Source organism: Episyrphus balteatus, chromosome 3, assembly GCF_945859705.1.
Source record: "Episyrphus balteatus chromosome 3, idEpiBalt1.1, whole genome shotgun sequence".
NCBI classification, from domain to species: domain Eukaryota; kingdom Metazoa; phylum Arthropoda; class Insecta; order Diptera; family Syrphidae; genus Episyrphus; species Episyrphus balteatus.
Genome location: NC_079136.1, coordinates 115920679 through 115946753, shown reverse-complemented (window position 1 = coordinate 115946753; position 26075 = coordinate 115920679). Strand labels below are relative to the sequence as shown.

The 26075-nt window shown below is 30.0% G+C and overlaps 1 long non-coding RNA gene across 1 annotated transcript in view; it reads left to right on the top strand.

Moving 5' to 3' along the window:
- The window catches only part of LOC129915597 (uncharacterized), a 132619-nt gene that overhangs the window by 9129 nt on the left and 97415 nt on the right, over positions 1-26075 (top strand). Inside the window, exon 2 of the long non-coding RNA XR_008772331.1 lies at positions 21695-21763. This is a non-coding gene — a long non-coding RNA (uncharacterized LOC129915597). The remainder of the gene's footprint in view (positions 1-21694; positions 21764-26075) is intronic.

The window sequence follows — 26075 nt, the reverse complement described above, 5'->3', positions numbered from 1 at the left end:
AAAAATGATGTTTCGTTAGAAGCATCTTGCTTGGCCACTGATTATAGATTGTGAAAAATTCTCATATATTGTGTTTTTTAGAGACCATCGGAGTTTTAATGTTTTATTTTGTATGTTTTAATTTTTTTGTGTTTAATGGAGAACTTAACAAAGCCTATAATCAGTGGCCAAGGAAGACGCTTCTAACAATGCCTCATTTGTCAATTTGTGGTCTGTGGTTAAAAAGCTATTAGTGAACATACATATTCTTACTCAACTTACATACATATATAAAAACGATAAATTTTTGTTTAGGTTCTTTGATACCTTTTGAAATAGTCTCAATCTATGTATTTTTCTTTAAGTAGATTTTTCTAGAAGTACGATTTTTTGTTCTTGGGAGGTCTGAAATGACCAACAGCCTTGAAACTAATACTAGCAAGGGAGGTTCCGAGCCTTCCGCTATTTAATCACGTCTTCTGCTGCTTTCGTTTTTTTTAGATCCACTTCTACTTCTAATGCCAATACAGACAATACACAATACATTTAACTGAGGTGATGGAGCATTATATTTACGGAATGCAAAGAAAGTTTTCGATAGAAAGCTGGGAACTAATTTGGGCTCGTAACTGAAATCCGCGAATTTTGCATAAGCCAAGCAAGTTATTGCTATGACCAGTGACACTACCCCGGGGCTACCAACAGATGCCAGGAACCTTCAAAAAATTATGTTTAATTAAGAAACCTGTTTATATAATTAAAAAATAACTAAGATCTCAATGAGAAAATTTTTAAAAATGCATTTTTTTGCCAAGGGTTACCCTTTGAATTTTTTTCGAAAATCTAAAAAATAAAATTGCGGTAATTTTTTTACCTAAATGCATTGGCCTGTTTAAATGTGAACTCAAATCTGTAAACCAGAATTTGTTTCGAGACTTTGGTCCGCAGACAACTGCATTTGCATATCTGAGTGTAGGAAAATCTATGTTTGAAAGCAAATAACTTTGCAACCAGACCTTCAAGAAACTTTTGGTTTTAAGTACTGAAAAGAACTTGAAAAGACCTTTCTTTTAATATCTCACTCGATGAATTTGGAGGAAATTTTTTAAAATCCATTTTTTTTTTCGAAAATCCAAAAAAAAATTTTTTTTCCTAAATGCATATATTCACTGTGGTGTATCTGTAAACTAAAGATTGTTTCAAGACTTCCATTTTCAATCTATTTTATTTCAATTCATGACTCATTCATATAAATATATTTGATTACAATGACAAATTCCTAAAATTTAAAAACCATCCATCTTTTATTTCAATATTTTTCCCCTCAGGCAATCAATTGTTTCCAACGATTTATTTATTTCAATTTTCATTCAAATTTTCAAATCTAAATTCTCCAGAGATAATTGGTCTACTTTACTTCTGTTTAAAAAAGAGATTTCCTCTTAAAATTAATGCCCCCACTTTATCAACGAACAAAATGAAAAAGGAGAGAAAAAAACAAATCTATAAATCAGTCAATTATAATCTTCCCATAATTACGATAAGTATGCAATGAAAAATCCCATCCCTTGAGAAGAACCCTACCCAACCTACCTCATTATTTAAAGACTCTATCTCCTAATACATTGCTTGCTCATTTTACCTCCATCAATCTACCTACCTTAACCCCTCTCTGTTCGTATAGGTGATAATTAGAATGAAAGGTGCATTCTTCACTCTTGGTTAGGTTATATAGAAGCCCTTATACCTTATCTAGGTGCTGATAATGGTAGTAAAATGGCTGCCTCTGGTATTTGTATATAGAAAAACTCTGTGTGGGTGTGTTTAAAATAAATGAAAAATTAATTTGATTAACTGCAAAAATTACAAAAAAAAAAAAAAACACAAGCTCCTTTAAGGCATTTATATTATAACGTTGAATAGAATCTTCATCTGCTTATTATTCTTTATAAAGGTTAATTACACAAAAAACACAACCAACAAAGCATGGCACAAAATTTCTGTATGGCTTCCGTTGTTATTTTCTTATTTTCCCTTTTGCTTTCGTTGTGTTCGTTAAATAAGCTCATTATGAAGTTACGCGTTGGGCGCCATTCTTTTTTCTTTGTCGATTATTTTGTTGGGCGCCATTCATAAATTTTGTTAGGTAGTAGTATAGCGTTTATTATTTGGAGCGTCTAATCATTATTGATGGCGGAATAAATATGTAATTTGGAGCAGAAATGTTTTCCTTGTTATAAAAGTTGAAAAAAAAAAAAAAAATAAATAAAACACAGAAGAGAAACGGCAAAGTGCCTGCTGGCTATATGTAATCAACGAATGAACGAACAAACTTGTCGCCCTAAAAGTCAATCTGAGATTGTTTTTCTCTGTACTTAGAGTGGTGATTTTTTTTTTCTGTTTTGTTTTTGTTTTGTAATGGTTTTGTTTTTATTTCGTCATCTACGCGCCTGAAGTAATATTTTGCGCTATTTGTCACAAATGGTGGTTTCTATTTTAAGGGCTATAAATTACGTTATAACAGAAAAGTGTGTGTGAAAGAGACAGCAAGATATATATGATAATGATTTATTTATTACTATAGCGTGAAGGGAATTTATTATATATTATTTTCACCAAAACAAGCCTCATGCTGTTCACAATATTTTCGAGATGAAAGATGATGACAATGAGGTGTCAAGATAAAGTAGATACGTGAGAGAAAAATTTAAGGTGGGGGGAAGTACAAAACAGAATAAGATACGTGCATAATATTTGAATATCTTATCAAACAAGCGTCGATAAGGATATTTTTGCCAGTTTTATACCGTCACATATCTACATACAAAATCCTCACCACTGAAACGAAAACGTATATTCCAAAATGATACAAATGTTTACAATGTTCTTGAGTTATGGAAGATATCCCACTTCTGATTGTGTAAAGGCATGAAAATTGTGGTGCGTATTTAATCTGCAAACGAGTACGAGTGTATAAATGGCAGAGTTAAAGTGTTTAAAGGCTTATTGATCCTTAAAGTGAGAAATTCTTAAAGTTTTTGATATAGATTCAACTGTTTTATAAGGATTTAATCCTAAATTATATCCTACCTCTTTTTGCATGTGGCTGCGGAGAGGTTTTTGGTAATTTAATTCAATTTAAATTTAATGCTCTTTCTTCTGTTTCTATCTCTCTTCGGATATATTGATTTAAGGATGATTTTACTACTAGTTTTCAAAAGTTTCAATATTTACTTTGATGAAAGTTGTTTGGATTTTATTATTGAAATGTATAAGTTGAGATATAATATTGTTTACATATATTCATGGTTTTTAGTTTTGTGTAAATGTTCATATATTTGGATTTAAAACCAAACATCTCTCACAAAAAAGGGATATCTTAAAAGGAAAGAGATTTTAATTGAAAGCTATATAAAAGGTTAGATGAAAAATCACTAGCATTTTAACAGCTTTTTAGAAAATTTTATAAGAGTTGTGCAAATGAAGCTAACCTTTTTGAGGTTTAACACTGTGTACACTTTTACGTGATCTCTTGAGAATTTAAAGTGAATATTTTTTGGTTATAAGTGGCTTTATTAGTGGAATAGAAAGTTTGTCGATGGATAAAAGCTTATAAAAGTTTTTCAACTTCTAAGCAGAGATATCCTTGTAATTATCACTAATTTCCTAGAGTAAGATTTGTATTTTTGTGGTTTCAAATGTTTACCAATTTGCATGGAAAGATTCCAAAAATTTTCCATGTACATTGAAAACATTCTCAGAATTTTTTTTGGGTTTTAGGAAACGGAGCTTTAAAAAAAATTAATTTTTATTAGAAACTGTGTATTTTTTTCGTTGAAAATAAATGATTTTTTAATCACAGGTATAACTTAGACTATGATTTTGAGCCGTGATTTGAAAAATTTGCTGAAGTTCCAAAAATATAATTTCGTTTCTGTATAATGTTTGGAGTCTCGGAAACATTTTTTTTGATCACGGCTAAAAATCACAGTCTAAGTTATACCTGTGATTGAGAATTTACGAACGAGCTCATTTCTATTTTTCATCAGATTTTCAAAAATACATAAAAATTTAAATTTTTTCAAATTCCATCAAATAATTTCCAGTAACAAACCATTTTTTAACTTTGTTACTCTCCCACATTCACGTTTCTAAAGAGAAAAGTAGTTAACTCAATACCGACGGGAAAATCATCGTTTCATGGGTTTAGTTCAAGTTGAGGAGAAACCCGCGATTTACCGGAACGGTCTATGATTTTATTGTTACAAACCGTTATTTTTTCTAAATGATCCTTCATTTTTCTTGGAAAATCCATTATTTAACTGGTTTAACTAGCGATTTTACATAGTTGACTCTATAGAAACCATAATCGGAATGTTTGCTTACATTTTATTCGAGAAAAACTCAGCTATTCAGCAAATTTTTTGTTGTGATTCCAAATACTTTGAGGTTTTCGAAAGTCGAAAAATACCTGCTTAAAGTCGATTTTTTTTGTGATTTTATATGAATTCATTTCTTGAATTCAAAATTGATTTCGAGACTTTGGTAAAAAAATATTGGATTCGAAATGATAGAAAAAAATGTTTGGTTGAAAATATCTCATGAACCAGACCTCCAAAAAACTTTTGGTTTTCAGTTATGAATAAGTCTCAAAGAGAAATTTCTTTTGATGTCTCATTTGATAAATTTGGAAGAAATTTTTTAAAATGTATTTTTTAGGCAAGGGGTTAGCCTTAATTTTTTTTGGAAAACTGTTTTGCCCAGGGGTCCCGGCAGCGGCAGTTCAACGTTTAGCTCTGATATATTTCTTCGAATTTCACCATAAATGAACTCAGAAGATCTTCGTTCGAACAACATCTCTTAAAACTGTAGAAGATGTTATCATGAATACAACCATATTTTCTGAAGGCTTTAAAAGGTTTTTTGTTTACTTCTCCATAAGACCGTCTCCAGAACCCTATTCTGTGCATTTCTGCATCTATTATACACTCCGGTAAGCATTAGTTGCATATACTGAAAAACGAAGAAAAAAATATAACAAAAATAATAAAAAATTATTAAAATTATTTTTATTTTAAGTGCGGAGTGATTGAATATAATTCAATATAAGTTCAAGTGAGTTGAGGTCACTTGAACTTATATTGAATTATACTGAAAAACTGCACTAATGTTTTGTATAAAGGATTAAAGTCTTGTGTTTAAAAATGGTTTTGATAAAATTCAGCATTTTTTTTTTTTTTTAGATAAATGGTCATTTTCTTTAAACTTTAAAATTGAGAAAGTTTTTTTTTTTTGTTTTTAATATGGGTGATATACTCGTAGGAATTTTATTTCCAAGTCATAAATTTACAAAAGGTTCCTTTCACATTTATCTAAAAAAAAATACAACCCTCCCAAAAAAATTACATCTTGTCTTACAAAAAGGATACTACAAGTTTTCAGGTTTATTAGCATTCTTATCTCAAAGAACTCCTTCTTTTTTTCAAACTCTCTAAGCAATAAAAAATGTTTTTTTTTTTGTAACTTTGAACGCTTATTTCTTCCAAACGATAACCATCTGAAAAAGAAAATTTCCATCTTTTTTCCCCATATAGAAGAAAAACAAACATAATTCAAAGAAAGAAAGAAAAAATAACCCATAAATGATGTCCATATTTCCATGCGGATATAATAATTTTTTTTCGTACAAAAAATTAAAATGAGAGTTATTTATCTCAAAGATAATTGCATGTTACAACTTGAATATAAATTTTATTCACAGAATTTGGAGTAAAATTGTGCGACACGAAAATGGGTCCGAAATAAGAATAATAATAATTTAACTCTTTGCAAAGATGTGATGTTTCCCCTTTATTACAAATTGTTTAAAATGAAGAAGAGTTTTAACATCGTTGGAAGATTTATGGGATGGGATAATTTAAAGGGTATAAAATTATCCTTGCAAAACTGCTTATAGCCAGGGAAAGAGAGCTAATAAATATAAGTTAAACATTTTGACACGCACATTTTGTACATAATATTTAAACCGGGTAATTAACCGCGAATGCCATTTAAGCTAAAAGAGAATTCGTTTAAATAGTTATCTATCATACAACTTGGCTACTTATAATGTTTAAAGTCCAGTTGAAGATTGTTCAATTAAAAAAGACTTTGAGGAGAAAATTAATAGAAGAAATTTTCCGTCATTCAAGGTCTTTAAACCTACAAAAAAGCTATGTTTCATGAATATTTTTCTTCGGACCGAATATTCAGGAAAAAATTTTTAAGGAGTCATTAACATTTTTTTAAAGTACGTCTTATCAAGATTGCAATCTTGTAAGGCTTGTTTAAAATTCATTCTAAAATCTTCTTTTAACAAGCTGCTTCAAAGCTGTTCAGGAATTGTTTTATAAGTTCTCCTTTCATTGAACTTCTATAAACTTACTTACCGAATTCTTATCGAAGTTCGATAGGACTTCTTGAATCACTTTTAAACAACTTCTAAACAGCTCCTTTAATTAAGCAATTAAGCTGTTAGAGAGCTATTTATGAAGTGTTTTAAAAGTCCTTTTTTCATCAAATCTCACTCATCGAATTCATACCGATCTTCGATAAGACTTCTTGAATCACTTCTAAATAATTTCTAAACAATTTCTTCTATTCCGCTGCTAGAAACCTTTTAAAAAAGGATTTCCAAACAGTTTTCTTCATTGAACTTCCTTAAGCCTACAAATCGAACGCTTGCCAAGCTTTTGTAAGACTTCTTGAATCACTTCTTAACTACTTTTTTGCTACTTGTTCAATTAAGCTGCTAGAAATCTGTTAAAGAAGTATTTTCAAACTTCTTGCTTTATTGTACTTCCTAAAGCTTGCATACCGAATTCTTAACGAAGTTCAATAAAACTACTTGAATCAATTATAAGCAAATAAACAACAATCTCTACTCAATTTCTTCTATTAGCTGCTAGAAAGCTGCTGCCTCTTTGAACTCACTTACCGAGTTCTTAGTGAATTTCGATAAAACTTCTTGAACTGCTTTTAAGCTGCTTATTCTATTAAGCTACTCGCAAGGTCTAAATGCTTCCAAAGTCTTTTCTACACTGAACTTCTTTAAGCTGACTTACTGAATTCTTACCGAAGTTCGATAGGACTTCTGGAAACAATAAAAACATCTTCTATTAAGCTCTTGCGAAAGTGTTTCCCAACTCACTACTTGTTTATGCTCACTAAACGAATCCTTAGCGAAGTGATATAAGTATTAAAGAAGCCTTATAGATGTAATAACCTGTGGAGTTTCACTTTTTCCAATTGCTTACGAAGCAATTGGAATCCTGTTAAGCCCTTAAGTATTTAAGATGACCTGGACTGCTAAAAAGTTAGCAACAAACTGCATTGCAATAAAGGTAAAAAACTAAAGCAATTTTATAAAAGACTCCTTGGTTATGTTTTAAAATCAAAATTCGCCTTAAGTGCAGGCTCTTATTAATGTCCTCTTTAGTCCTTCATAAAAAAAAAAATGCAAGTTTAACCTTAACTTAAGCTTAAACCAAAAGTCATACAATTTTTCCTGACATTTTTCATTGCTTTAATATGAAAAAAAAAATCCCTTAAAGCTTTCCAGTTCTTAACACTCTGCCTCTGGGTTATCCTCTTTATATATCACCCTCATCATCTATCTCTTTATTTACTTCATTACTTTTCACTGTCCAAACAAAACTGTTAGATCTCACTTCGTTCGTTTCTGCTTAGCAAAAAAAAAAAAAAAATCTAAAAAAAATGACAAAAAAATATAGAAGAAGAGAGAACAAAAAAACAACATTCCCTTCGCACTTGAATACATTAACCCAAATCCAGCTTAACCCATCACCATAGTGTAAAACCCCCACCTTCCAACTTCTATGGAAATAATTATCTATGTCGACTTGTTTCATTTCGAATTGAAAACGCTTCTGGGCTATAAGCAGAAAGCTATCGTTCTTTCTCTCTCACTCATTGGAGAGGTCCCCCACATAATTTACACCCTCCTTTCAATTGCAACATAGCCATGACAACTTGCAACAGAAGCGCTCAGATAAGTATATGAAGTCTAAAGGTATAGCTATCTGCTTTTTTGTATATATTTTGTTTTTTTCAAATTGATAGAATGAGGAACGTTCGGAGGGATTTGTGGAAAGCGGTCGGGCGTTGAGAGGGAAGGGGGTAAGTTGTACATGCTCTAAGCTCTTAATACAATGTCATCTCTAGTTTCATGAAGGCGCCAAATAAAAATAATAAAAACAACTTTCCCTCTCTCTTTCTCATTTCACCACCCCTTTTGTGGCACCTTTTTTCTTAGGCTTGAAACTGACACTGCCACTGCCACATTTAAAAAAAAGGCTTGATGGAGAAGGCGAGAATGAAAAAAAAAAAAATACAAGATGCATGAAAGCTAAAAAACAATCGCTTAAGTGTGCACACTTCCACTTCCTCAAAAAAAAAGAAAGAATAATAAAAATAAAAAAAAAAATTCAAGACACGGTGAAAAAGCCAAAGAAAAAGGATACACCCACTAATGCCACTATACCACCGCACCGCACTGCCTTACCACGCCATCACCACCAGTCACCCGCCAACAGTTTAGCAGGATACAAGCACTTTTAATCTGAAGTGGACTATCTTGTCCTTTATTCTTTTTCTTAAATGCGGTATCGTATTTTTTTTTTTTTTGAAAAGAAACAATTCACAGTCACACAATGATACAGAGCCAATATAATATATATAAAGGATATAAGCACTAACACACAAAAAACATTAAAATGCACTTAAGTTACAACATAATCTGCAGTTGCAGTTGCAGCAGAGCAGGAGCAACAAAAGATGCTCAAGAAGAAAAAGAAAAAGTAGGAAGAAGCAGATTTCTGGCCCGTAGAGGTCATAAAACAAGAACTAGGATATCCTCCGCCTTTCTTCTGTTTTCTTCTGTTTATCTCAGCAAAAGCAAGTTGTTGTGTCTATATTTATATGTGTGTGTGGAAGGTACTGATGCACAACAATAGCCCAGTCGGGATGTACAAAAAATTAAGCTGAAATGGAAATAATTAGATCGTGCAATTTTTTTTCATAGGACGGTAGAGGGGGTCACTGAGAGCTTAAAACCAGTTTTTCGGGAAAATCGAACTTGTGCTTAAGCCGCCATCTTGGATTAAAGGTAAAACACGTTTCAGTGAATAACTCGGCCATTTTTGATTTTTGACAAAAATTATATATATAAAACTTTTAGAAAATTTTATTTTCTATAACTTTTGTCTTACTAAATTTTTCTATATGACCCATATTTTTCGAGTTAATTTGAAAAAACTATACCCCTACTCAGCTTAAACTTTATTCCCGCTTTGATTATAGATTTTAAGATCAACGCAATATGGGAGTGTTTTTATATGTTTTTGGGGATGATAAATCTAGCTGCAATATTAGTTTTTGCAAATTCATGAAATTTTATAAACAAAAGGAACTATCTCAAAATCGGTAAGTGTCGTTTTAAACAAAATTAGTAAATATTATAATTGATGTCTAGCAAGACAAGCAAGTCTTTGAATTTTTCAAATCGGTTCATTAATGCCTGAGATATGACCAATTGTTTATAATAAAAGCTTAAAAGAGAGAGTGAGTTATAAACAATTGGTCATATCTCAGGCATTAATGAACCGATTTGAAAAATTCAAAGACTTGCTTGTCTTGCTAGACATCAATTATAATATTTACTAATTTTGTTTAAAACGACACTTACCGATTTTGAGATAGTTCCTTTTGTTTATAAAATTTCATGAATTTGCAAAAACTAATATTGCAGCTAGATTTATCATCCCCAAAAACATATAAAAACACTCCCATATTGCGTTGATCTTAAAATCTATAATCAAAGCGGGAATAAAGTTTAAGCTGAGTAGGGGTATAGTTTTTTCAAATTAACTCGAAAAATATGGGTCATATAGAAAAATTTAGTAAGACAAAAGTTATAGAAAATAAAATTTTCTACAAGTTTTATATATATAATTTTTGTCAAAAATCAAAAATGGCCGAGTTATTCACTAAAACGTGTTTTACCTTTAATCCAAGATGGCAGTTTAAGCACAAGGTCGATTTTCCCGAAAAACTGGTTTTAAGCTCTCAGTGACCCCCTCTACCGTCCTATGAAAAAAAATTGAACGATCTAATTTTTTTAATTTGAAATGTTTAATTCTCCTGGGCTACAAGGACTTTTAACTGGATTTATAAAGTGAACAGTTCTGTGTTCCTCCTGATGTATGTATATATGTAATTTTGCTCCTTCCATCCATTTCGGAAATCTAAATAACTTTTTTTTTTTTTTTCTTTAACTTACTTGCAAAATTTAGTCTTCTGGGCTTTTTGTTTGGTGCACTTTGCACGGGTTGGGTTTTAGTTATGGTTTTTTTTTTTTTTTGAATGAAGGTTATCTAGGACATTTTTCTGTTTTTGAAAAGATTGCATCTTTTATTCCTCATCTTGTACATTTTGGTTTCTTTTGTGTTCGTCAAATCGTTAAAAGGAAGAAAAAAATTTTTTTCTATGAGGAAGAAGAAATAAAAAACGGTGTTGAAAAACTCCGTTTTATATTTCTGGAATGAAAAAACACGATGATTCAATTCAAATATCCTTACAGAATATTTTTTTTTTTTTTTTATTCACCTCGTTCGGGGAGTGAAAAAGAAAAAAAAGGATAACGACTAGACACGACTCCATATGTAGTATTCAAGTAGAGAGAAAGAGTATAACATAGGATGCACCAATTTGGCTTTTTAGTTTACAATATGGCTCCAGGAGTTTTCAATTTATATTCAAGTGCTATATAAAAAAAAAGAACTTAGAATTTCACAATATGTGTTCGTTAAGTTTTATAGAAATTTGAATTGTGTTTAATCAGGAATTCTAATGAAACAAAGGAGACATTTTTTTTTATTTTCAATAATTCAAGTTGTTCTTACTCATTCTTTTGTTTTAGTTTTTCGTAGATATTATCTTAAATGTGATAAAAACTGAGTGTTGTAAGGTTTAAGTGTGATTGCTCTATTTTCAAAGAAATTTCTGATGAAGGACTATTAATTTAGTAGGAACGGCTAGAGGAGGAAATACTCTTATTTGTTATGTTTAGTATACAAATGAATGTTGTGATTCTGATAAGAAAATGATTATAACGAAAATCCTTCAAGTTTTAAGGAAAATTACGGAATTTCAGAAGTGGGATAATCAAATTGAATTTTATTTATTTCATATATCCTGGAACAGATTCTGCCCAAAGTTACAAGTAGAACTTTGAAAAAAAGTTGTTAAGAATCCAAGGTGGAGAAACCCTGATTTCTCAAAATACTTTTACCTCCAATTCAAGTTATAATATGAAAAATAAAATGAATGTGAATTACGAGAGATAAAGTTTAAAAACGTATGAAAATTTTAAATTTTTGAATGTTATTGTTCCATGCATAAATATATGCCCAAATCAGATTTCTCATTCATATCTATTATAAAGAATGGTTCTGATACCATCTTGGCAATAGAAATTAAAAAAAAAGTGACATTAGCGGATTTTTAGATCAGAACGAAAAGGTATTTTCGGCAGATGGATGAAACTTTTTTGAAACCTTCCAAAAAAAACTTCCCGGATCTATAGAAAATGCGCTTTAAAAAAAGTTTTAGACATATGACAATTATATACGATGATTTAAAACTCAGATTTAAAACTAAAAACACTATTAAACATCCAAATATATTTTATTTCCAATTCGGTGGGGTATGAATTGTAAAACTTCATTGGAAAATAAGAACGTCGCTAACGAATTAAAAAATGCTTTAAATTTGATTTTTAACGAATGTTTTGGAAAGAGAAGAATTTTATGCTTTCTCATAAGTTTTGGAATTGAAAACACTATTAGACATCAAAATATAGATTTTTTTCAATTTAGAGAGTCATAAACTGTCAAATAGTATTCACAAATAAGTACGTCGCTGATGAAATAAACAACATTAAAAATCTATTTTTTTTTTACTAATTTTTCTGAAAGATATGATTTCAATGCATTTTAATTAAATTTGGAAATAAAAATACTATTCGGCATCAAAATATAGTTTTTATTATCCAATTCGGTGAGTCATAAATTGTCAAATTTTATTTATGTAGAAATGGGTACGAATGCACTGAATTAAAAAACTTAAAAATGTGAACTTAATGTGTTTTAATTTTTTTTTCGGTTGTGCCATTTTTAAGAAGATAAATGATTTTTTCTCTTAGTTTTTCGTAACACCGATGTTCTGGTTATGATTATTTATTTTTGGCACAAGTTTCATTAGTGCAATTTGATTTTATTTATTTTTCTTATTTGACAGAATTATGTCAATACACAAAAATAAAACGTATGAAAAATGTCAATCCGATAAATAACTCATATAAAGTATCATATTGGCTAATTCAAGGATTAAGGAATATTTCTTCCAAGAAAAAAGAAAAAAAACTCCGCCAAAAGAAATAACAATAATGACAACATACTCGAACACGAATATATCATGTGACACCATTGAACTTGCCTTTTTATCAGTTTTATAGTCAACGATTCATTGAACTTTGGTATCATCTGGCTGGGTACCTTAACTTGACTTTATACTCTTTGCCAAAAAATGACGATTTCTTCTATCCATATATCCTTTAAGATAAAAAAAACTTTATTCGCACATATGATGTACGACAACGGTTATCTATATCTGGATATCCCCTTCAGACACATATTTTAAGCCGCATTGCGGCAAACCTATATTTTCTAAAACAACACCTCCTCGATAATCATTTTTGGCAATCGATTCAAGAGTATTATTTTTTGTGTAAAAGTCAAAGATATGCAATGATGGGTCTTATGCCTTCGGGAAGGAGACCCTAGAATTAGACACATTGACTGGGGTATGAAAAAAAAAACGTTGTGTTTGCTTTTCTTGTTTGTTGACACGATTCATATAAGATATGGCAGCTGATTGTAATATGCTTTTGGCTAATATTATTAAAGGTATTAAATCCACACCACCCCCAAAATGTCTGATGAAGAAGTTCTCCCAAAATCAAAAAAAAAAAAAAATATGCAATCTTTGGCAGGATTTCAAGCTTTATTTTTTTCGTCATAAAACAGATTTTGTTTTTTTTCTTTTATTATTATTTCGGGTCAATGTTTATCTCTCAAGAGTTTAATGAAAATGGACGAAGGCTTTTCATGGGATTCATATGGGGATTACCATTATGTCAGATTTATTTTTATTGATGGTTTCACGAGAAATCGATGTTATTTTACTAATGAGTTCGAAGAACCAAGAATTTCATGTCGAATTAACGATAATTGATTAATGGGCTGTGTTGAATAACATAAATATTAAGGTGAAATGGATTTCTATTAGCTTAAGAGCCTGTTAGACAAACAGGTATAACGTAGAACATAGAAAGTGGAAGGAAAAAAGTAGAAGCATTGGTACAGAAGGTTTAAAAACTACTGCTGAATGTAAAATGTAGAACATAGAATGTTAAATGCAAGATATATAAGGTGGAAGTAGAAAGGAAAAGGTAGAAAGTAAATCAAAGAATATAAAACATAGAAAGAATAATGGTAAAACATAGAATTAATAAAGAATGTCTAAGTAGAATTTAGATGGTAGAGAGTTGAAAAGATTAAACATTATAGAAGTACTAAGAAAGGAAATATCTACTTGAAAATGTAAAACATAGAATGTTGCATGAAGAAGGTTGTAGGTGGAAAATTTAAGTTTTAAACAAAATTTGAACTTTTTACAATTATTCGAACAGAAAACAATTTACAATTTCAACTTAATTTTCCTTTCAATTTTTTTTTTTTTTTTCGTATTTATATCCTTTCTGATTTTCATTTCCAACAGAAGCTTATGTATGTGAACCTACCATGTCTTTTTTATCTCTTTTATCACAAAAGTAGTAAAACACATTTACACTCTCCCTTTGTTGATTATATGAAAAAAACTGCCACCTTCTAGCAGAAAAAAGCAAAAATTATAAAAAAAATCGATTGAATTATTGAATATAAAAGACAATTTATGAGTTGAAAATATTTTCTATTCGTATTTTTTTTTTTATTTTGCTGTTGAAATGATTTTATTTATTGTTCCCTACTACAACAAAGGGGAGCAGCCAGTAGCACAACCACCAACATATAATGTGAATGGGAAAATTAAGCCAAATGATTGTAAGAAAAAAAAAAATTACAAACAAAAAAATAAATGAAATTGATAGCAATAAAAAAATAAAAGTCTTATTTAAGGGAAGTTTTTATTTGTGTCGCCACACATCACTTGTGGATGGGGTTTTTGTTTTTATGTTTTGTTTTTAATCGGTTATTTCTTTTTTAGGTCATGTATTGGATTGGAAAAACAAAATTGAAAAATTGGGAGCTTAGAAGAATTTCAATATCGCTTACACGTGTGAGCTCAGGGTCTAATGGACTTCTGTTTACTTGTTCTTGTTAAAATGGACTCTATTTTTTTTAAATTTAATTCCTACTAAACAAATTCGAAAAGCTCAACAATTTTAGGAACTGTCTTTTGAGCCAAGAACTGATTCCAAAAAAGAACAAACATACCTTGGATTAAGTGTTCTTAGTTGCGAGCTTTGTAATGGAATTTTTTTTTACTGAAAAACAAGTGAACAAATAATGATGAAAGTTCAAAAAATTATTTTTATTGTTCAAAAAGTACACAGCAACATTATGTGGTTGTTAAAGGGTCATAATGTTTAGTTTCAACTTCCAAATCTCATTGAAATTTATTAAAATTGTATCTTTCCAAATTATTGGACTTAAGTAAATTTTTTCAACCGACTTTCAAAAAGGAGAGGGTTATCAATTTTTATAATCCGTCTGTATTTTTTTTTTATGATTGTTAGTTACCTCTAAACTTTGGACTGGGTGAACTAATTTTGATAATTCTTTTTGTATTCGAAAGCTAGTGTCTACAATGTGGTGCCATTTTTGATCAGTTTTGACTATAGAATCCAGAAGAAAACCATAATTCCAAGTTTCGATCCATAGAAGTCGGTTTTGTTTTGTTTTTTTTTTTTTTTGATAAAAATGATTATTTTAAATCATTAGTGTCATACTTATTTGTCAATAGAATTTGACAATTTATGTCTCCCCAAAGTGACAACAAACTATATTTAAATGTTTAATAGTGTTTTTAGTTCAAAATGTCATTAAAATGCATAAAAATAAACTTTTTTCACAATATTTTATGTAATATTTTATTTTTTTTTATCGTTAGCGTCGTCGTACCTATTTCTGCATAGAAAATGAAAATTATTGACGCTTTTATCCTTAATAGTATTTTTTGGTTCCAAATCTTATTAAAATGCAATAAAATCATCTATTTAAAAAAAACTTTAGTTAAAAATCAATTTAAAAAGTATTTTTAATTCTTTAGCGACGTATTTATTTCTCAACAGAAAATTACAATTTATGATTCCGCGAATCAGAAACAAACTAAATTTTGATGCTTAATAGTGTTTTAAGTGCAAAATTTCATAAAAATGCTTTGAAACTGTTTCCGAGGCAAATTGGAGTCAAAATTTACTCGAACAAATTCAACAAATTTATTTTATTTACTTGAAGGTAAACTATTACTGGGAAACAATTTTCACAAAGTATTACAAATTAATTAATAAAACTAAAAATCAGCTCTTACATAATAAATTTGGGTCAACAGTTTACATGGAGACTTTTTAAACCACTAAGGTTTAAAATATAATTGGCTGAATTCATCGCCAATCCTCTTTTGCGAACCTCTTTAAAGCTTAACAAAACTGAGTGAAAACAGGATGATATAATTCTATTTATTTCTTTGATTTTTTTTTTTTTTTGTATTAAAACCCAAAAGTCCATTGATGTACAAATTTTTATCTAGGACTAAAAACTTAGGTCAAACTAAAAAAAAAAACGAAATAAAAAAAAACCTAAACTAAACCACAACACTGGTTATTTGATAACAGAGAGTCCTTAACCCCAATGATATTTTTGTGCATTCAACCTAAAGCTCTTAAAACTATACAACAAACCGCACAAAGAAAAACAAAACTCTCCACTTCTCTCTACACCGCCACCGCCTGGTTCCCTATCTTATTCCCGTGAAAGCGTGAATTAGACGCTTTTATTGCAGTAAAATAAGTTAACCATTCCATAGAGAGAGATTGAGAGACCGAAAAGAAGAGAGGGCTCTCTAAATGTGTGGTTGTTTATTTGACTTTGGCTTAAATGGATTTTTTTTTTGTTTCTGTTTTTTTTTTTTTTGTTTTTTACAGTCTTCCCCTTTAGACCATACCAACTAATTTTAACCCTCGTTAAGGGAGCAAATAACATCTAACCTCACTTTTTCAGGGATTAATTCGCTTGGTTTTCTATGTTTGCTGGTATAAATTGCATGAATTTTTCATACTCTATTCAGCTTAAAAGCCAACAACGCGAATATACACACGACTTAATTCGAATAAGCCATTGCAAGCATAGAAATTCCTGTGGGATTTTAAATACCCACACATGTTTAAAAAAAAAAAAAAAATATGCCTATGAACCAACACGCCAAGGAAAAGAATGGGACAATTTTTCACTTTTTCACAAGGACGACTAATTGAAAGGGTGGAAAGGATCAGTGAACCCCATTTTTAAACAACCTGCCACAGATAGTATTGCCACCATGACAGTCATCATCATCATCATCATTGCATATAAAAAAAAAAATAAAAGAGAATCTTAAAGGAAAGGACATTTTTGTTCCTTCCATTTTCGCGACAATGTAACATACAGACAGGTTGGTTGCAGGCTACCTAGTTACCACTCTACCACCACGAATGGAACATAAAAATAAAAAATGATGATAACCATCCTACAAATTGGTTCCGTTCCAGAGAAGCATAAAAGGCAATGACTGACAAAAAAAAAATATAAAATCCTATCTATGGCGTGGAGTTTAAGAAATTCAAATAAATTTTGCAACAACAACAAAAAAAATATTCAAAAACCTCCCAAAAGTTCCTCCAAAAAAAAAAACTTTAATGTGGCCACGTGGGTGTTTTTTTTTTTTTTTACTTTTTTGTTATACTTTTAGGTGGAATATGAGTGTGTGAGTGTATTCCTTTTGAACGATGAAAAATTTGTATTTTTTTTTGCAGCGTTGCCGTCATCGTTGGTTTCACTCTTCAATTTGCATATTATGCTTCGCTCTAAGGCACTTGAACTATCATATCAGTGGTTTCTTTTTCCATATTTTTTTTTTGCACTCGGTGTGGTTACGGTTGCGGGTGAAAGGAAGATGGATTTTGATCCCCTTTTGCCGACAGATATTTAGAGTTTTTGAAATGGAAATGTGCAGTGTATGTAGGGTAGGTAGTTTTCTGTTTTTTTTTTTTTTTTTTGTAATTTTATTTTCTATTTCACCCTGAAACTGATATATGGAAATGCGGGAATTAAAACGAAATGATAAAGTTTTGAATAAATTTAGTTTTTCAAATGAGTTTCGGTGTGTGTGGTTCTAGGATGGTTTTGACGTAGAGGAATATGTAGTTTTTGAAGGGTTTTGTCAGGGGATTTTTTTCTATTTTTTTTTTTTTTTGGTTTGAAAAAAAAAGATTCCTGAATGCGTCTGCCATGAAGATGAAAACCTTGTAAATCTTGCACTTCACTTGCAGAATAAATTTTCTCAACTCAGAAGAAGGTATATGAAGAAGAATTTTGAGATAAAAATATGATAGATGTGGGTTTTTTTTTTTTCTTTAAAATAAGAAGAAAAGGTTGGTTTGGAATGAACGCAATAGGGAACTTTTTAAATGTGATGAATAGGTTGCAGGAACTTGTACTAATAGTTCAAACTACTTAGAATTTTTAAGCTTTTTGTATGAGAATATATATCTGAGAAGAACATTACCAAGTATGTAGTTCTTCGTTCGACACCAAAATTCGTTCTTGTAGTTTTTTATATTTTTTTTTACTGTAAACGAAGATGTTATGTTAGTTGGGAACTTTTTTCTAGCTGAAATTTTTGAGGGGATATTAGACAATAATATTTGAGGCATCTTAGAAGTTCAAATGAAACAAATTGGAAAAAAACAGTGTTTTTCTTTTTTATTCATTAGCGACGTACTCATTTCTCAATGAATTTTTACAATTTATAACTCATTGAATTAGCTATTGACTGTATTTTTATGCTAAATAATGTTTTAGTTCGAAATCTAATTAAAACTTATTAAAATTATCTTTTTCCAAAAAAATTTGTTAAAAACCAGCTTTTCGAGCTTTTTTTAATTCACTAGCGACGTACTCATTTTTCAATAGAGTTTAACGTTTTATGGCTCGTCGAATTGGAAATATATTTTATTTTGATACTTAATAGTGTTTTTAGTTCAAAATCAAATAAAAGTGCATTAAAATCATCTCTTTCCAAAAAAAAATAAGTTAAAAATCCATTTTTATATTTTATTTTTAATTAATTAGCGAAGTACTTATTTCTAAATATAATTCTACAATTTTGACTCTCCAAATAAGAATAAAACTTTATTTTAATAAAAGTCAACCACTTTTTTGAAAACTTCTCATATTTTAAAATTTTCAAAAAAGAGACGATTTTCAGTTCAATTTTATTCGCCCTAACACCATTTGAAGTCAGAATACTTCAAACAAATGTGGTATAACTGAATGCGAATTTCTGGGCCCTATTTCACCAACTTACAAATTTGTAATTACAAGTAATTTTCACAATATTTGTGAAAAAATCGATTAATTTTGTTTCACCAGTTTCTTGTGATCACAAAATTGTACTTGTAATCTACAATTTTAAATTTGTGAAAAAATCCATTTTCTGTTTCACCAAAACTTGTATTTTACAAGTAACAAATTTGTGAGCTTTCAAGTTTCTTGTGGGTTTCTGTTTCACCAAAAAAAAAAAAGTTACAAGTTTCTATTTATTTGTGAAAATTTTCTACAAGAGTCAAGACGTATGTCATTTTTGATACAAGTTTGTAAAAACGGTATTCAGAGTGATTAAAGTGTTTAAAATGGCCTTACGCCGAAGGCAATTATTATTATTTTTAGAAAAGCAATGTTATTATTATTCAGGGTTGTAAAAATGCATTTAAATTAAAAAAAAAATCATTTTGCAAGTAAAAAAAATTCATGATGAAAAAAATTGCATTACATTTTTGTTGCAACTGAAAAATATTTGCATTAAAAAAAATATTTATTGCAAATAAAAAATTTGCTTTAAAAAAATGTTATTGCAACGGAAAAATATTTGCATTGAAAATAATATTTTTATTGCAAACAAATATATTTTGCATTACAAAAAAATTATATTACAAATAAAACATTTTCTGCATTAAAAAAAAAATTAATGCAAAATGTGTGTATTAAATATTTTTTAAAAATTTGCGAATCCCTTACAGTTTTGACTTTTTGGCCTTAGATAAGGTTCAATAGTAAGGTAGTTGAAATAACTAATGTAGGTATGGTCAGATACCCACAATTGTAAGAAATTCGACGAATATTAAGAAAAAATATTTAATGCACACACATTTTGCCTTGATTTTTTTTCTAATTAGAAAAATTTTTATTTGCGATAAAATTTGTTTATAGTATATTTTAATTTGCTATACAATTTGTATTTTAAATGCAAATATTTTTCAGTTGCAATTACATTTTTTTTAATGCAAATTTTTTTTTTTTGCAATAAATATTTTTTTAAGGCAAATATTTTTCAGTTGCAATATTTTTTTTTAATGCAATTTTTTTCAGTTGCAATCAATGTTTTTTTTTAATGCAATATTTTTTTTATTTGTAATAAATATTTTTTTTGAATTTGTAATGGAAAACAAATGCTTTAAATAGCATTTGTGTTTCAAATCGAATGAAAACATCACTAAATATCTGTTTAAAAAATTCCCTGATCGCTATAACCTGCCTCTTAAGTATGTAAAAATTCATTCTGCTTTGATCATTCCTTAAATTATTATAAAATTAAATTAAAATTATATTAATTTTATTCACTATTTACAATATTATTATTTTACCTTTTGTTTTACTTCTATAAATCCATGGATGTCATTATAAAATAATAAATATAAAAATAATCCAGCAATACAAAAATCTTAATATATATTTACAATTTTGTTTGGCATTTAAAAATTTTTCTTATTTGATCAAACTACTAAGATATGAAAGTATTAGTTATTTAACAATTTTCCTTTTTAAATAGGGTTGCCAAATAAGAGCTCAAGTTTTAAAAATGGCAATCCTATTTTTTTCATATTCAATATGAACTTAATTTTCATTTGAAACCAATTTTAACCTCAGTCGTTATGAGTAAAGTAACTCAACGGTCACCGCTAAGAATAAAACGAGCTTTACAAGTTTGTGAGATAAACTTGTTGCTTACAAGAAAAAAATATATTTGGTGAAACGGTAATTCTACAAACTTGTGGTTTTCAAAAGTTAGTTGTAATTTTTTTTTGATAATCACAAATTTGTGAATTACTTATTTGTACTTTGTGAAACAGAATTCCATTGTACAAACTTGTACTTGTAATCTACAAGTTACAAATTTGTGCTTGTAACTTGTAGTTGGTGAAATAGGGCCCTGACCTACCAAAATTGTATTCCAGCTGAAGGTTGTTTAATTCTTAGTTCATAGTTTGTTGATTATGAAAGATCGTCATATTAGAGATCGCTTCATATCCTAAAATCAACCGACAAATAAGACGCTTCTAACAATGCCTCATTTAATAAATTATGATAAGTTGCTTGGAAGTTATGAAGGAACATACATCGATTGAATAGCATTTCTTAGTTAACTTAATAAACAACAAAGCTAATCATCAATATTTTAACTCATTTGACACAAAACAACATTCTTATCGCATTCCATTCATCATGAAAGCATTTGCGTGTAACCTTGTCAAACAAAATAAGGAAAAAAAATATAGGTACATTTACATATTTAAATCTGTCATTTTATTTTAATCTTCTGACAGCGTGATATTACATTTAATTTGCATATTTTTATAGCTCTCCTATTATTATATTTTTTTTTTGTCGATGATATGAAAATTTTATGTGATTTTGACGCCTGCTATTGAATAAACCTCAGAAGCAATAGGGGGTCTCTTGACTTGAACAAAAAAAAAAAAAAAAGACCCAAAAGTTTGTCAAGGCAAATCAAACAAATCGGCAGTGTAAACAGACTCATGTGTGTAGATTTTATTTGTGTCCTTTTTTTTACTCTCTCTTATCGTCTCGAATTCACCTTTATATACCTTATTTCGGTGCTCTTTTTCTATTCTTGTTGGGGTAAAAAACACACGAAACATTCTTCTATTCACATCGAAATTGATTTTTTATTCGATTGGATTTTATATTTACTTTGGTTATCAACAAAAATTTGGTAGCTGATGGCTTTTGCTATCTTATGGTTTTCCTCTTCCTTATTTCGTTTTTTTTTTTTTTGTAATATTCTTTAAATTGTCAATAAAAAATATACTACAATAGATAGGGGGTTGTTAGATGGGATGGAATTGGAAGTTTTTCGACAACTTTTTCTTTCAGTTGTCGTTGATTTCCTTGATTCTTATCAAAAATTGAATTTTTTGTTACACTTTCTTAAAAGGTTTATTGCTAATCTGTGTTTCTTTCTTTTTATCTCTTTTTAGGTGAGTATCCTATCTTAAAAGGATTTTATTTTTTTTTTTTCATTTGGAATTTTAAGGATACGATTTAACGTGAGTATTTAAGTGATTTTTTTTTTCATTTTTGGGCGTGGAGGTACGTTTTAATGAATATACAATGAGCTAGGTGCTGAGAGTAGTTTTGAGATGCCGTACCTATACCTTATACTCTATTAGAATTAAGATACCTTACTGTCAAGTTCAGACTTATAAGCTTAAATGTCAGTGACACACGATAGTTCTGAAATAGCTTAAGATGATCAGCATATATAAGATATGTGTAACTTCTTAGCAATAAGGAATAATCTTTTATAAGAAGTTAAAATAATAGGGGACCTTAGGTGACTGCCATGGGGTTCTCCAAAGGTGACATAGATTTGATAACACATAATGTTACAAAATATATCATCTGTCCTTATCTAAGGTTTCTTCCCGTGGATGAATAACAGCATTTATCCAACATGTTCCTAAAAAAGACGAATCTTCTTCACTTTTTAAATATCCACAGATTGCACATACGACTTTTTATTCCACTGTCATAAAAACGTTGATAAATAATTATCACTCAAATAAACATCATCTTTGAAGACCGTAAGCTTTTTACTGACTGGCAGTATGGCTTTCGTAGTGCATTGGTGATTAGATTGTATACCACCAAACAATGGAAATTTTTACATCGTTTGAAAAAAAAAGAGTGTGTGTACACATGTACACGCGACTGAAGTTATACTTCTCATTATATGTAAATTAATTTAATTTGATATTTTTAATTTCTATTATGAAGTAATTAATCCACACTTAGTTTTTTTACATTTTTATCAAGTGAACAATAAATTAATTCTTTCATCCTCCTTGCGTCCATGTAGTTTTCAATTTATTCTGTGAAATTTACTCATGTTGTGCGGTTCAGAACGTACGATATATGGTTAACGAAAGTAAATGAATTGCGCATAAAATGTGCGATATGTGCGAATATAACAGATAATAATTTTTCGTGATCTTTTTTCTTAGTTTTTTTTAATAGTAAATATATTTCTATTTTTTTAGTAAAATATTTCTTTTTTTATCATATAAAAAAATTCCGGTACAATCCGGTTTTTCGACTTTTTTCAAAATTCCGAGAAAATCGCGTTTGAAAGTTGGGGTAAATTTTTTTTTCGAAAAATCCCCGAATCTTTGAACGCTCCTGGAAGCTAAACCGCTTGAGAGCAATTTTTGGGAGTGATGCCAAATGATAGCTTGTGTCATGGGCCTACGCTTTGCACATTGTCAGATTTTTAAAAAATCGCCTTCCATGTTAAACCGCCACATCATTCCTATTTTATCAGAATCGTGCCTAATTTTTTTTTACTTTTAAGTTCTCCCGGTTGGAGAACGCGTGGACCTACAGGGATGGGAGTTGTACCCAAATGTAGGTTAGAGTCCCCTCTACCTTTTGGCATCAAAAACATTTTCTTCATTTTCTTCAAAATTCCGCGATATAGGCGTTGGAACGCTTTGAACTAGAGACAGGGAAGTGGTGCCATATGAAAGCTTATATTCTCAGCTAACCGATAGTGGTATAATCCGGCTTTTCGATTTTTTTCAAAATTCCGAGAAAATCGCCTTTGAAAGTTGGGGTAAAATTTTTTTTCGAAAAATCCCCGAATCTTTGAAGGCTCCTAGAAGCTAAACCGCTTGAGAGCAATTTTTGGGAGTGATGCCAATGATAGCTTGTGTCATGGGCCTACGCTTTGCACATTATCAGATTTTTAAAAAATCGCCTTCCATGTTAAACCGCCACATCATGCCTATTTTATCAGAATCGTGCCTAATTTTTTTTTACTTTTAAGTTCTCCCGGTTGGAGAACGCGTGGACCTTCAGGGATGGGAGTTGTACCCAAATGTAGGTTATAGTTTTCGCTATAAATGTAGGTTAGAGTCCCCGCTACCTTTGGCATCAAAAAAATTGTTTTCATTTTCTTCAAATTTCCGCGATATAGACGTTCGAACGCTTTGATCTAGAGACAGGGGAGTGGTGCCATATGAAAGCTTATATTCTCAGCTACCCGATAGTGGTATAATCCGGCTTTTCGATATTTTTCAAAATTCCGAGAAAATCGCCTTTGAAAGTTGGGGTAAATTTTTTTTTCGAAAAATCCCCGAATCTTTTTAGGCTCCTAGAAGCTAAACCGCTTGAGAGCAATTTTCGGGAGTGATGCCAAATGATAGCTTGTGTCATGGGCCTACGCTTTGCACATTATCAGATTTTTAAAAAATCGCCTTCCATGTTAAACCGCCACATCATGCCTATTTTTTCAGAATCGTGCCAATTTTTTTTTTACTTTTAAGTTCTCCCGGTTTGAGAACGCGTGGACCTACAGGGATGAGAGTTGTACCCAAATGTAGGTTAGAGTCCCCGCTACCTTTTGGCATCAAATTTTTTTTTCATTTCCTTCAAAATTCCGAGATATAGGCGTTGGAAGTCGGGGGCGCTCACTTTCAGCTCAGCTCACTTTCAGCTCAGCTCAAATGAGCTGAGCTATGGTACCTAGCTCAAAAGTGAGCTAGTTCAAATTTGAGCTGAGCTGTGAGCTGAGCTGAAATGTGAGCTTTTTGCAACCCTGGCAACTTGCCACATGGAAATTACCACATGCAACTTGTCACATGCAACTTCCCACATGCAACTTGCCACATGCAGCTTGCCACATGCAACTTACCACACGCAACTTGCCACATGCAACTTGCCACATACAACTTGCCACATACAACTTGCCACATGCAACTTGCCACATGAAACATGTAACTTGCAACGTGTTGTGTGTTTTATGTTTGCCGTACTGCTGCGTACTGCATTTTTAAATACTAAAGTACTGCCTACTCTAAAGGTGAAACGACAGCCCTGCTATCCAGGGTGATCGCGTCATAATCCCTTTGACATTCTTGTCAAAAAGTAAATTTTCATACTCACCCTCCCATAAGAAGTATAACTTCAAAAATATGAAACTATTGCACTTGCTATCTCGAAGCCATTTGATAAAGTTTAGCATCAAACTGTTTTATCGAAAATGCATGCATTTCATATTGATTACCCCTGAAAAAAGCTACATTTCAAACAGTTCAAATAAAATCTATATATTCCAAAATTTTTTTAGGAACTAAATTCTTTATCTGAATAAATAATTCTACATTAACATTAACTCTGTATTTCATTATAATGCTTTTTTATTATTCTGTATTTTAAAATTCTGAAAATCCAAAATTCTGATTTCGAAATTCTGTAAATTCATTATTCTGGTTTACGAAGTTCTGTAATTTTTCTATTCACATTAAGATGCCAAAATTGGCCAACAACAAATCTTTGAAGGGTTTACAAAATAAATTCTTTCCCCCCTGGCGATGTGAAGGTAAAAAAAAAAGAGGTTGTCTGTAAAGTCGGTTTACGGGCGATGGTTTTACGTGATAACGTTGTAAGAAAACAGGTTGTGTGATTTTAAAATGAGTCAATTGAAGCGTTTATTTATGTCAAACAATCATAATTTACAAGAAAAAGCTAAAAATAATTACCTTTTTTCTTTTCTCATTATATTAATTTTTTTTTATTTTAAAAGCTGACCAAAAATAATTATACTATTAAAAAGCCAAATATTTCTTCTAAATAATAAAACCATTTTTAAATCTTTACAATGAGCAAAAAGTATTAAAATAAATGATTAAAAACAATCATTTCTTATGAAAAAAGTGAAAAACCCATTTCCATTACCCAAAAATTCATTTTTTTTGATATAACAAACTATAATAAATTTTATACGACCTGAAAGCTCATTGCTTCAGCTCAATATATATATATATCGATCATGTCTATTAGGCATATACAAAAAGAGCTAGAATTTTTTGAGCTCGATCAATTTTCATAAAAAAAACCAAAAAAAAAAAACATATAATTTTATGTTCTCACGCTATTGAATCAATTTTTTTGTTTGACAACCTATAAAAATTTCATATCATGTAAAAGCTTATAATTTCACCTTTCATATGACTTTTCAATCTTATTTCTGCGATGCATAGAAAAAAAGTTAGAATTTTTTTAAAGCCAACCATGTCGAAATTCCAAACTGAGATTACTGTACTTCCCACACTGGTGGCTGTTCAGGATCAACAGATCTCCACAGGTGTTTTGAGGTATTTCGCAAGTTTTTTAATTTAACATTGTGTAGCTTGTAGTGAATGTAAAGTTATGTGTGATATACCAAATAAAAGGTAAAATCATCAGGATGCTCAATAAAGTTAAATCAAATTTGTATTTGCTTTAGATCAAAAGGTAGAACGTGTTACCGTTATCTCAAAATTGTGACTACAGAATTAATTGAAATTTTGCACAGATATA